The sequence below is a fragment of the Cibotium barometz genome, chromosome 27, assembly GCF_041138505.1.
Source record: "Cibotium barometz isolate CiBa-2024 chromosome 27, ASM4113850v1, whole genome shotgun sequence".
Lineage (NCBI taxonomy): Eukaryota > Viridiplantae > Streptophyta > Polypodiopsida > Cyatheales > Cibotiaceae > Cibotium > Cibotium barometz.
Window position 1 is genome coordinate 25357447 of NC_141072.1, and position 13136 is coordinate 25370582.

Genomic DNA, 13136 nt, shown 5'->3' on the forward strand with positions numbered 1-13136 from the left:
GACAAGGAAGAACCTATCGGCTGCATAGAATGTTGTCGGCTGCACGGAGAACAGGCGGATCAGGCTTCAGCGCTTATGATATATTGTCTAGTCGGCTGGCCGACTGTTGTGGCCGACCAACAGTCGGCCAGCACTCTGTTGTCCCCAAGAGGCCTATATAAAGGCATAGTTGCTCATTGTGTTATTCATTCACTCCATTAGGGAGTGGGTCCAGCATTTAGGACTGTTTTGGGTGTTTCCACCTTTTCATGGAAGGCAGCCCATGGTTGCAAGAACCTATGTACCTTTTTGTACCATATGAAGATACTGAATTTCCAGCCATCTCTCTCTCTCTCCTCTCTCTTCTGTCTGTGTTTTTGCATCAACATGTTCTAAGTGGAGTTTAGGGCTGAAAGAAGACTATCAGAGCTTCCGTGTGTTACATCCATGCACGAGCAGCTGTTCTATCCAAGAGCTTTGCCATCCACCAATCACTCGTAGTCTCTTTAAGATGCATACCCACATGTCTGAGCATAGATTTTTCTATGAAGTCCTCAGTGCAAAAGGCTATTTCAAATTGCCTTATGAATGCGAGTGCCTTAGTGGTATCCAACTTTCCATTATAGCTCTCGAATTTGATGTCCTTGTCCCCGACTTGAACTCTTTGGCCTTCTTACTGTGTCGAGCATCTCGTCGTTGTAGAACATCATCCCCTTCGTCATGTCTTCGGTGGCGGCGATGCCTAGGTCTAGGGCTGATTTCTCGTGTAACACCCTCCACTCGGGATGGAACTCTGGGAGCAAAAACATACCTAGAAGGTGGAGATATCACCGACAATGCATTCAGATCTTTTGCATCTCTCATATGAGCTGAAAACCCCTCATCATCCGATCGGGCTGCATGCCTTCTCACAACATCATTAGAATTCCCTTCACGGGATTGCCTGTGAGGTTGCCATGTGAAGACCCACTTGCCCTCATTATCAGAAACAACATCACCACGACTTTTGAAATAAGCAACAACCAACTTTCGAGGTTTGTCAATTCCCATCTGTTGGACAATTGTATCAAAAGTGACCACATCAGCTTTAACCTTAGACTTTGATTCAATAACCCTCTGTACATCCGGGTCCCTTTGCAAGGCACAGAGCTCTTCAAGCTCATTCATCAAAGCATCAAGATTCTGTTGATCCTCATCCCTAGCAGACAACGGTGGATCGTTATCTGCCAAAGCCCCAACTTGGTCCCTGTCTCTATCATCTTCTTGCATGCGGCGAATACGGGTGATAGAGTCCTCCACATAATGATTTGACTAGCTAGCCATGATGTATTTACCAAATCTTCAGAAAGAAAAGAATTTCCGTGCCCCGGAATCGCTATCTATGAGCTTTCCAAGGATGATACTGAATAGGCTGCAAGGGTGCACAGACAGGAGGGCCACAAAGTCTTTCCACATGCTCACTTCTGCTTAAACCAAAGGTAACCTCTTTCGAGGCGCGACAGTAAGACAAGGGCTACCTCAGAATCTCAACCTTCTCTCACAGATAATGACTCCTTACAGCTATATCCAGCATCATATATGGCACAAGCTTTGTAGAAAGCCAATTTCTGATACCAATGTAGCAGAAGGGCAACTATAACATGAAAATCTTATCAATCATGAAAATTGATTGAACACATAAGCATGCCAGATAAGAGAGAGATAACTGCTCTGCACAGTTCACCACACTAGGGGCTAGAGGATGGGCTGACCCTCCCCCCCCCCTCTTTATGGTTAGATTACCAAAAAGCAGTCTGCTTCAGATACAACTTTGCGTGTGCCCAGGGATTCTCCACTAGCTAGCACCTGCTTCTTCCAATACAATATGAAAACAAAAACAAAGCATATGCTGAATTTGATGTCCCTTCTCAGCACAAGAGAGCATTCCCAGCATTCAACACATGTAGGACAACCATGGACAGCCCATCGCACTCCCACATCAGCCTAGGACAGCCCTGCATCTCCATCTTTCACCTGTCTGGCTCACAGAGCAAATTGACCAGCTTTGAAGGGCTGTTTACAGCAGTCGATCAGCTCTCAGAAGCCATAGAAGAAGTCGACCAGCAGCAGTTCACAAGCTAGAAGGATTCCGATCAGTAGAGGATGATTCCCACACAAATCAGCCATCACTTCCCCGCCTCTAGATGCCCTGGCCAGCAGCTTACTAGGGCTGTATAGAGTCGGTCAGCAGCAAAACAACCTCTAGAAGGAGTCGACCAGCCTTGGCCTCACACCTGGAAGAAATCCGTCGCGGTAGAGGGCTGTAGAACAGGCCGACCATCTCTTCCATGCACCCAAAAAGCATGCGCATGAGCAAACTCCAGTTCTCCCTCCAATATTAGCGCTCCTCCGCCGAAAATAACCGAGTTGTGTGCTTTTTTGGTCCAGAAAGGGGCTTCTACAAACAATTGGCTCGAAACAGGTCCGGTGCCCGCCTTTTGGCTACCACATGTATTAAAATAGTCCAGCCCAGTGTGAATATCTTATAAGTTGTCCGGTCACTTATCAGTGAGTGTGGACTTGCACCCATAATTATTAGTATGTGAAATCATAAAGCTGTAAATTGAGTTTTTAGGGACACTTACCACCTGCAAAACACATGTAGACCACTTGTCAGTACCAAACAAGTGAGCACATACATGTCCACAGGCTGCACAGGCGTCCCTGGTCCCATGAACAACACAGGCATTGTCTAGGCAAAGAAGACAAGTCATCCAAATATAAAATCAAAGTCATGCACACACGAGTGCAACTAAACTGGAAGAAACACCCATTTGCACATTTGTATCAGGTAAAGTGTTCGGGGCTTCTTGATCCTTCCGGAATCTTCCCAAAACATAAATACAGATGATCACTAGAATAGCTAGTCCTGAGAAATCACATCATGTTAGGCTCCATGAGCCATACATGTACACCATGTCAGGCTCCATAAGCCATACTTGTACTATCATGTCATGCTCCATATGCCATACAAACACACCAAGTTAGGCCTGCCCCCTCTTCTCCTCTCCCTCTTTGCCCTCCTTACCTTGATCTTCTCTTTCCTCTCTCTTCTCTCTACTATGTATGTATATATATATATATATATATATATATATATATATATATATGTATGTATGTATGTATGTATGTATGTATGTATGTATATATATATATATATGTATGTATATATGTATATATATGTATGTATATATATATATACATATGTATATATATATACATATATATATATATATATATATGTATATATATATATACATATGTATATATATATACATATATACATATATACATACATATATATACATATATACATACATATATATATATATATATACATACATATATATATATATATACATACATATATATATATATATCCAAAACTTGCGGTTTTGTAGGTGAGACGGACGAAACCTTTCGGAAAAAAACCTTCAAACTCCAAACGTTTCAAAACTCGGAAACGTTTCTGGTGACTATGCCATTGCATGATTTAACGAAGAAGAAAGTTGCATTCCGTTGGTCCGATTCAGAAAGAACAGCTTTCCAAAAGTTGAAGGACGCCATCATCTCACAGCCTATTCTTATTATTCCACACTTACAAAGATCTTTTGTGGTCGAGTGTGATGCATGTGGAGATTGTTTGGGGGCTGTTTTGAATCAAGAGGGACATGTTGTGGCTTTTGAAATCCACAGCCTGCAACATGCACAAATTGTATTTGCAGGTCTATGAGAAAGAGTTACTCGCCATTACTCATGCCCTACAAACATGGAACATTATCTTTTGGGGACTGAATTTATGGTTAAAACAGATCATCAGAGTTTACAGCACTTTCTCACACAACCTAAACTCTCAGAAAAGCATCTAAGGTGGGAAAATTTCTTGTCCATGTTTCATTTTCAGATTTTGCATACTCCAGGCAAGAAGAATCTAGTTACGGATGCTTTGTCACGCAGCAGGCCTCAAGTGCATGCAATGACTACCGCCTATCATCAGGACTTGTCAAGGATGCAAGATATGTATTCTTTGTACACAGATTTTCAGCTTATTTGGGCTGATTTGAATGGTGGTACTCCATCTTATTCGATACGAGATGGTTTTTTGATGATGCAAAACCGCATTTGTGTGGCCCGAGAATTGCACCAAAAGATTATGGAAGAGTGTCATGCTCCTCCATATGCAGGTCATCGTGGCATTCTGGCTACTACACAAGCGTTGGAAAGATATTTCTTTTGGCCAACTTTACGCAGGGATATTGAAACTTATGTTTGTGAGTGCCTGGTGTGTCAGAAAGTCAAATTTGACAAGCACAAGACCCCCCTGGTTTGCTTCAGCCATTACCCATTCCACACGAACCATGGGAAAGCATTGCCATGGATTTCATTATGGATTTGCCAAGATTGGTACATGGTAATGATGCTATATGGACTATCATTGATCGCTTTAGCAAACAGGCACATTTTATTCCTATGAGTAAAACAATCAAGCCAGAGCACATGGCAAAGTTATTCTTGGCTCAGATTTTCAAACATCATGGCATGCCCAAATCTATTGTAGGGGATAGAGATCCTCGGACCACTAGTTTATTTTGGCGGCATTGTTTGATAATATGGGCACAAAGCTGAATTTTTCACCAGCTTATCATCCTCAAACGGATGGTCAGAATGAAATTGCAAATGCAACCGTGCTTGATTTGCTCAAGTGTTATGTATCCGAGCAAAAGACAAATTGGGAAAAGTATTTGCCCTTGGTTGAGTTTGCATACAATAATACAGTGCATTCTTCAACTAACAAGGCTCGGTTTGAGATAGCGTTTTCAAGGATAACTTCTGGCACGTATCCCGGGGTAGTACAGGCGGGTACGGGGCTGTTTTTCAGGACAATACAATCAAAGACAGCATAGAAATGAACACAAGGAGGAGGGTACAGACAAGTACGTGCATGCGTGTGAAGCAGGGTTGTGGAAACAAGTGCCTGCAAGTACAGATTGGTACCGTTGCTTCCTCCAGTGCTGATTCACGGGCTGATTTTGGTAAGCTCCGCATCTGTTCATCTATCTCTCTTTCTACTGCTTGATGTCTGTTGCAGATTGGAGTTATCTGGCCCCTTGTGAGAGGAGGGGTATGGCAGATTGACAAGGGTTGAGACAGAGGTTGGACAGTACATGTATGTATGAGCTGAGATGTTGAATCATGTACTTCAGTTATGCCAGATGTATGCTCATGGCTGCCGTGCTTAGTGGTCTTGGCTGATCAGAGGAAGGCACAGTGTGTTATGTTGAGACACAGATCTGTGTGCATAGATCCTCTGTGCTAAGAGGTATTGTGGGCTGTCAGATTGGACATACAGGTGTAATCTCTTGGCTGATTTTTGTTGTACTCAGCCATTCATATTTTTTGGAATTGAATAAAGAAATACCGCAAGGGGTGCCAAGCTTTGGGGCCAACAGGTGTCGCTTTGTTTTCAGATTTGGGCACTCTAGCTCCAATCTGTTTTGTTTTCATATCTAGACTACAAGTGGACGGGTGACTGCTAGTCTACCGCACTCTGGTTTCTATCAGAGGCCGGTTTCAAGGTTCCGTTGCCGGGACCAATCATCAACTTTCTGAAGGGGGTGAGCTCGTGGTTGCTTTGAAGAAAGCCATGGCTGAAAATTCAGCAAACATGTCTGATACAGAGGATGAGTACTTCTATCATGAAGAAGAAGAGCAAGAGACTTCTCCTGTGAAAGATGTATCTGAGGATATTTTTGCAGGAGAACAGGCTGCAGATGTTGAGCCTTATGAGGATGTAACACAGCCAGAAGATGTGCTTGGTAAAGAGGATGATGATGCTCGGTTCAAAGATCGTTTGGCTAGTGTTATGGATGTATTTATGCAGCTCACACAGAGTGAGAGATTTGCTGAATTTATGAGATCCCGCACAGAGCCCAAGAAAAAGAAGAAGAAGGTTCGTTCTAAGAATCTTCCACAGGGTCATAGTGGTGCCATCCCACAGGAACCATCTTTTGGCTAGTTTCCGAACATGCAGCATGCTTATGGTGCAAACTCTCAGAGTTCCTTCTATGGACAGCCACCTATTCCTCAGCAGAATATGCATCCAGGTTATTTTGGTGGTGGCTCGGTGTTCCAATCTATGACTGGGGGTTACCCTCAGGGAGGCATGGGTATGCACGGGCCTTTTGGAGCTAATTTTCAGCCTGGCATGCAAGGGAATATGTATGGTGGTATGCAGTCCGGTATGCAAGGAAATATGTTTGGAGGCATGCAACCTGGGATGCAAGGCAATATGTTTGGTGGTATGCAGCCAGGTATGCATAATGGAATGTTTGGAAACATGGCTGGAATGTATGGTGTGCCTGGTGTGGGAATGGGAAATGTTGACCCAATGATGGGCATGAATGTTGGGGGCCGCAATCTTGCGAAGCCACTTCCATATGATAATCTAACGCCTATGGGAAAGGCAAAGGATTACAAGGAAGGGGGAGCTGCAGTGAAGTTTGATACATTCAGTGGGGCCAAGGATAAACTTAAAGCACTTACCTTTTTACAGCAGTTTGATGCTGCTTAATCTGGTGGGAATTACACAGAGTCCTCTAAGGTGAGGAAAGCTGCCACTTTTCTCAAGGGCAATGCTTTGCAGTGGTGGTCTACTCTTCTTTTGCAGGGCATAGGACCCACTACATGGGTCCAATTTAAACAGGTTTTCTCTTCCGTATGGCTCCAATCTACATTTGAGGTGGATGTTATGACTGCATGGCACAAATTGGATGCTTCAAAGTGTGATAGTTTGGAGGATTATAACAAGAAGTTTTGGGAAGCATTACTCCCAGTGACTTCTTATCGTACGGTGCCATTATCTGAGCAGGTAGAGAAGTATTGTTGTGGGCTGCCCAAAGAGGTGCGAGATTATTGTATCAAGACAAGAGTAACGAACATGTCATAGATGATTGAAAATGCAATGACAGCTAATGCGTTACTCACTGGTGGTTCATCTGGGTTTAAAGGCAGTAAGAAATTGGGCAAGAAAGCTGAAAAATTTGGGCATGCTTCTCGTGATGCTAAAGGGTCTTCAGAGACGAAGCATAAGAAGTTGCCAATGCCCAAGAGGACTTCTCAGGAAAGACAGGCTTTGAGAGATGCTCATAAGTGTTTTTACTGTACTGAAGAGGGGCATATGTCTTTCAATTGTCCCAAAAGGACTCTGACAATAAAGGAGAGCCCAAGCCAAAGAAACAAAAACCTTCTGCAGGCTTAGTTCCTGATCTTGTGGGGGAACAGCCAGGTGGTGAAGCTACAGAGTTGTGCAGGGCATGGGGCAAAGTGAGAGATCAGAATGCCTTGATCTTCTTTGACACAGGTGCTAGAGCCAACTTCATTTCACCCGATTTGGCTGGCCGATTGGGGATTCGCGCAGAGGAGATGGGGCCGTTACATGAGGCTAATATGGCTTGTCCAGGGTATGCAGAACCCGTTACTCCTATCATTGGGAAGCTTCGGCTTCATTTGCAAGGTTATGTGGACAGCGAAGAGTTCTTTATCATGCCACTTGATGGCTGTGATGTTTTGTTGGGGATGCCATGGTGCCACAGAGTACATGCGGTGGTGGATACTTACAATAGGAAAATCACTCTGACTCATAGAGGGAAAGAACATGTATTGGATGTAAAACTCAAAGGGGAATCTGTTCCTATTGTATCCGCTTCGGCGATTTCATCAGTAATGAAAAAGCATCTTTCCGCGTACTTGATTTATGTAAAGGATGCACAGGATGATGAGTCTAAGTCTAATTTGTCTATGTTAGATAAGGACAGGACTGATTTCTTATGTGGGTTTCAAGACTGTTTTTTCGAGTCATTGCCAGGAGAACTTCCTCCTGAGAGGCCAGAAGATCATGCCATTGATCTGATTCCTGGTAGTACTCCACCAAATAGACCGCCGTACCGTGTTAGTGCAGCCCAACAGGAAGAGATTATGAGTCAGGTGCAGGAGCTTCTGAATAAAGGGTTGATACAGCCTAGCTCATCACCCTTTTGCTCACCTGTGCTCTTAGTGCAGAAGAAGGATGGTTCTTGGCGCATGTGTATTGATTACAGGGCGCTGAACAAGAATACCATCAAGAATCGATTCCCCATACCGAGGATCGATGACATCTTGGACCGCTTACAGGGCTCCACAGTTTTTAGTCGTATTGACTTGAAAAGTGGGTATCATCAGATACGCATTAGACCCGAGGATGTGCATAAGACAGCATTCCGAACCACGTTTGGGTTGTATGAGTTCTTGGTTATGCCCTTTGGTTTGACGAATGCGCCTGCCACATTTAACAGAATGATGGACAGGATTTTCAAGCCTCATAGAGAGTTTGTGGGCACATTCTTTGATGATATGATTGTGCATTCACAAACTGAGGAAGAGCATAGAAGGCATTTGGCCATTGTGTTTGCAGAACTCAGAAACCATAGGTTGGTTGTTAATGGCAAGAAGAGCGAATTCTTTTTGCAAGAGATATTGTGTCTGCGCATGGAGTCCGTATGGATCCAGCAAAGGTGGAAGCTGGCCAGCTTTGAGGACCGTGCATGATGTACGCAGCTTTTTAGGATTGTGTTCCTATTACAGGCGATACATACGGCACTTTGCTGAAATTGCTTCGCCTCTTCATGCTTTGACGAAGAAGGCAACTCCGTTTAGATGGGCTGATCGGGAAACTACAGCATTCAAAAAGCTCAAAGAAAAGCTTACTTCAGACCCAGTATTGGTGTTACCGGACCTCCGAAAGGCTTTTGTTGTCCAGTGTGATGCATGTGGAAGTAGCATTGGTGCAGTTCTCATGCAAGAGGGACATGCCATAGCCTATGAGAGTAGAATATTGCAAGATGCTGAGAAGCATTTACAGGTTTATGAGAAAGAGATGTTGGCTGTAATTCACGCTCTTTCTACATGGAAACACTACTTGCTTGGGGCTAATTTTACTGTACAGACAGATCATCAAACCTTGCGTTACTTCCTCACGCAAACTAAGCTTTCAGAGAAGCATATGCGTTGGGCAAACTTTTTGTCAATGTTTCACTTCCAAATTGTGCATGTGGAAGGCAAAAAGAATGTAGTGGCAGATGCTTTGTCACGCAAGCCACAGGTCTCTGCAGTTTCACTTGCTTATCATCATGAGCTTGATGAAATGAAAGAGCAGTATGCCCATGATGAGGACTTTGAAAGGTTGTATGATCAGATGTCTGAAGGTCAGCGGCATGAGCACTATACTCTCAGAGATGGGTTTTTATTGATGCATGGCAGACTGTGTGTTACCAGGCCATTGCGACTCAAGGTTATGATTGAAAGTCATGCTCCACCATATGCAGGTCATAGAGGTATTGACGCCACGGTCAAAGCAGTGGAGACTTTCTTTTATTGGCCAACCTTGAGAAGAGATGTTGATGCCTTTGTGAGGCAATGCATCGTATGTCAGAAGGTAAAGTTTGACCGTCAGAAGACACCAGGGTTATTACAGCCTTTACCTATTCCGGATAGACCTTGGGAGAGCATTGCCATGGATTTTGTATTTGATCTTCCACGGACACAAACGGGAAATGATGGCATCTGGACTATCATATGCAGGTTCAGTAAGCAGGCACATTTCATTCCCGTGCGTAAGACGATCAAAGTGGATCATATGGTGAAGTTGTTCATGGCGAACATCTTCAAGTATCATGGTTTGCCCATGTCTATCATTAGTGACCGTGATCCACGGATGACGAGTTTGTTCTGGAGAGGATTGTTTGACAACATGGGTACAACTCTCAAGTTTTCATCGTCATTTCATCCACAGACAGATGGTCAGTCAGAAGAGGCTAACTCTACAGTGTTGGATCTTCTTAAGTGTTATGTGTCAGATTCTGGCACAAGCAACAATGGGAAAAGTATCTTCCTTTGGTGGAGTTTGCTTATAACAACACTGTACATACCTCGACAGGAAAGGCGCCTTTTGAGATTGTAGAAGGAGGGAAGAAGGTACCACCCATTTTGCATACAAAGGATAAGATCTTTGAGGCTGATCAGTATGTGGAGAGTTTGGATGAAGCTTATCGGAGGGTTAAGTTGGCACTCCAGAAAACTGAGCAGAAGCAAAAGAAAGCCGCAGACCGTCACAGACGTGATTTACAGTTTGCATTGGGTGATTGGGTTCTTTTGCACTTTGAAAAGGCTAGACTCAAGAAGATGAAGGGTAAAGAGCGCTTATTCCCTAAGTTGAGCATGCGTTATTATGGGCCTTTTCAGGTTTTGGAAAAGATTGGTGAGGTAACCTATCGTTTGAAGTTACCAGATCACTGGAGGATTCACAATGCTTTTCACGTGAGTCTCCTTAGACCTTCCGTGGGGATGTGCCTGAGGATGTATCAGATGAGGCTCAGCCGGAAGTTTAGGAACTTGATGAGGTTCTGATTCCAGAGCAGATACTGGCACATAAAGAAAGGAAGGTACAAGGTAAAGTTTCCCGTCGCTATCTTGTGAAGTTCAAGAACTATTCACCGATGGATGCGAAGTGGATGGAGGAAGGTGACTTAACAGATTCACCTCAGGTTTTGCAGCTTTATCTTGATGCCTTTGAGTTAGAGCCGACTCTTGTTGTGGCTCATTCAAGTTCAGCAGAGCATGGGTCTGGAGCATTACCTGATGCTCAAGAGGGGGGTAGCACCTCCACTCCCTTGATTCAGACAGGCTCAGATGACATCTAGAGGTCGCTTGGTGCAGTCTTTATCTCACCCGAAGGTACTGAGGCTGACAGTACATCTGTTTATGGGACTTCTATGATATATGTGTACTAGTCACATGAGATTTTGTGGATATGTATGGTTCACAGTGGTATACAACTTGGACTATTACTATGCCATTGGTTGCAGTGAATGTTGATACATGTGTATGGCTTAGAGAGATTGGGACGCTGATCTTGCCATATTGTATATTTCACTTTGGATATTTTGCTGTATCACCAGAATGCAATCGAGGACGCTTGCCATTTTTCAAGAGGGGGGTATGTCATGGCCCTGTGAAAATGGAACAGCACAAAGTGTGGGCATGGTGGTTGCAGAGTCAGAATATTGAATGATTCACATGGGGGGTGCCCGGACAGAGTTAATGATGTGTGGACATCCCTAGGTGTGAAGGGGGGAACTAGAACATTAAACTTTTAATGTTTATTCAAGTTGCCCCTAGGCCTTAGTGGCCCCTAGGGACTTTTAAAGTTAGGGGCCCTAGGATTATTATGGGGAGGAGGCCACTCCACTTTTGGAGTGTGTGCTTCTCTCTCCTCCCCCTCTCTCTAGCTTTTGGGAAAAAGAAATCGTGGAGCATCCTTGCATGTTCTCAAGCGTGGAAAAGCTGAGAAGAAGGAGGCGGCTGCTGGAACTGTGTGTTGCTGCTGTTTTCCTCTGCAAATTCAGCCGTACTCCCCACGTGTGCAGTCCGTACAGCACTGTACGACTGCAAGTACAGTGGGCTGCTGTAATCGGCTGCAGATTCTTCACTGGGTGCAGGCGGCGCAGACATTCAGAGAAAATTCAGGGGCTGTGGGCTCTGCAGGGGCTGTACGGCAAGTACAGACACCTGTACGACTGCTGACAGGTGGTCGTACAGTCAAGTACAGGTGGTGTCTCTTGTACAACAGCAAGTACAGGTGCAGGCGCCTCCTCTGTTGCAGTCAGCACAGGCGACCAGTATCAAGACAGCAAGCAGCGTTTTCAAGGATAACTTCTGGCACGTATCCCGAGGTAGTACAGGCGGGTACGGGGCTGTTTTTCAGGACTGTACAATCAAAGACAGCATAGAAGTGAACACAAGGAGGAGGGTACAGACAAGTACGTGCATGCGTGTGAAGCAGGGTTGTGGAAACAAGTGCCTGCAAGTACAGATTGGTACCGTTGCTTCCTCCAGTGCTGATTCACGGGCTGATTTTGGTAAGCTCCGCATCTGTTCATCTATCTCTCTTTCTACTGCTTGATGTCTGTTGCAGATTGGAGTTATTTGGCCCCTTGTGAGAGGAGGGGTATGGCAGATTGACAAGGGTTGAGACAGAGGTTGGACAGTACATGTATGTATGAGCTGAGATGTTGAATCATGTACTTGAGTTATGCCAGATGTATGCTCATGGCTGCCGTGCTTAGTGGTCTTGGCTGATCAGAGGAAGGCACAGTGTGTTATGTTGAGACACAGATCTGTGTGCATAGATCCTCTGTGCTAAGAGGTATTGTGGGCTGTCAGATTGGACATACAGGTGTAATCTCTTGGCTGATTTTTGTTGTACTCAGCCATTCATATTTTTTGGAATTGAATAAAGAAATACCGCAAGGGGTGCCAAGCTTTGGGGCCAACAGGTGTCGCTTTGTTTTCAGATTTGGGCACTCTAGCTCCAATCTGTTTTGTTTTCATATCTAGACTACAAGTGGACGGGTGACTGCTAGTCTACCGCACTCTGGTTTCTATTAGAGGCCGGTTTCACAAACTCTCACCAGTGCTCATCAAGTATGGTCTAAATTGGAGGATCTCTTTGCTCGAGATTCATCGATGAGGACAATTACTTTGCAAGGGCAACTCTACGGTTTGTTATTTCCTGCAGGCAGTTCTATGCAGTCGTTCCTCATAAAGGGCAAGGTTATCCATGACCAATACCTAGCAATGGGTGCTGCTTTGTCCTCTACTCAAGTAGCTGCACTTATCCTCACCAAGCTTCCCCCGAAGTATGATGTGGTTTCTCGAGCTTTGAGATGCATATGCCGTAGTTGTTCCCGTCCAACTGGCGGTCCACCGGGAACGTGGGGAGTGTCGGGATCTTCACGTGCTTCTCAACCATCTCAAGCAAATCTGCCATCTCAAGGGTTCACAAGGTCTTGTGAAGGGAGGGTGCGTGGGAAAAAAGAAGAAGAAGAGGCTGCAAATAGAATGCAAGGTGGTTGTCCAATGATGATGGCCGCCTTCTACCCAATCTCCAAGTCCCGTATAGCCCAAAACAGTCTCCAACCAGCACCTAAATCAACAAACCCTCGACATCCCACTGTATCCAAGCTTCAAGCCACCTGGGGCTCTGATACCATGTCAGAATGCGCAGCAGAAATGAAGGCAACTGC

The 13136-nt window shown here is 44.6% G+C and overlaps 1 protein-coding gene across 1 annotated transcript in view; it reads right to left on the minus strand.

Moving 5' to 3' along the window:
• LOC147623214 (DNAse I-like superfamily protein) overlaps positions 1-13136 on the minus strand; it is a 113645-nt gene that overhangs the window by 98772 nt on the left and 1737 nt on the right. The window lies entirely within an intron of this gene.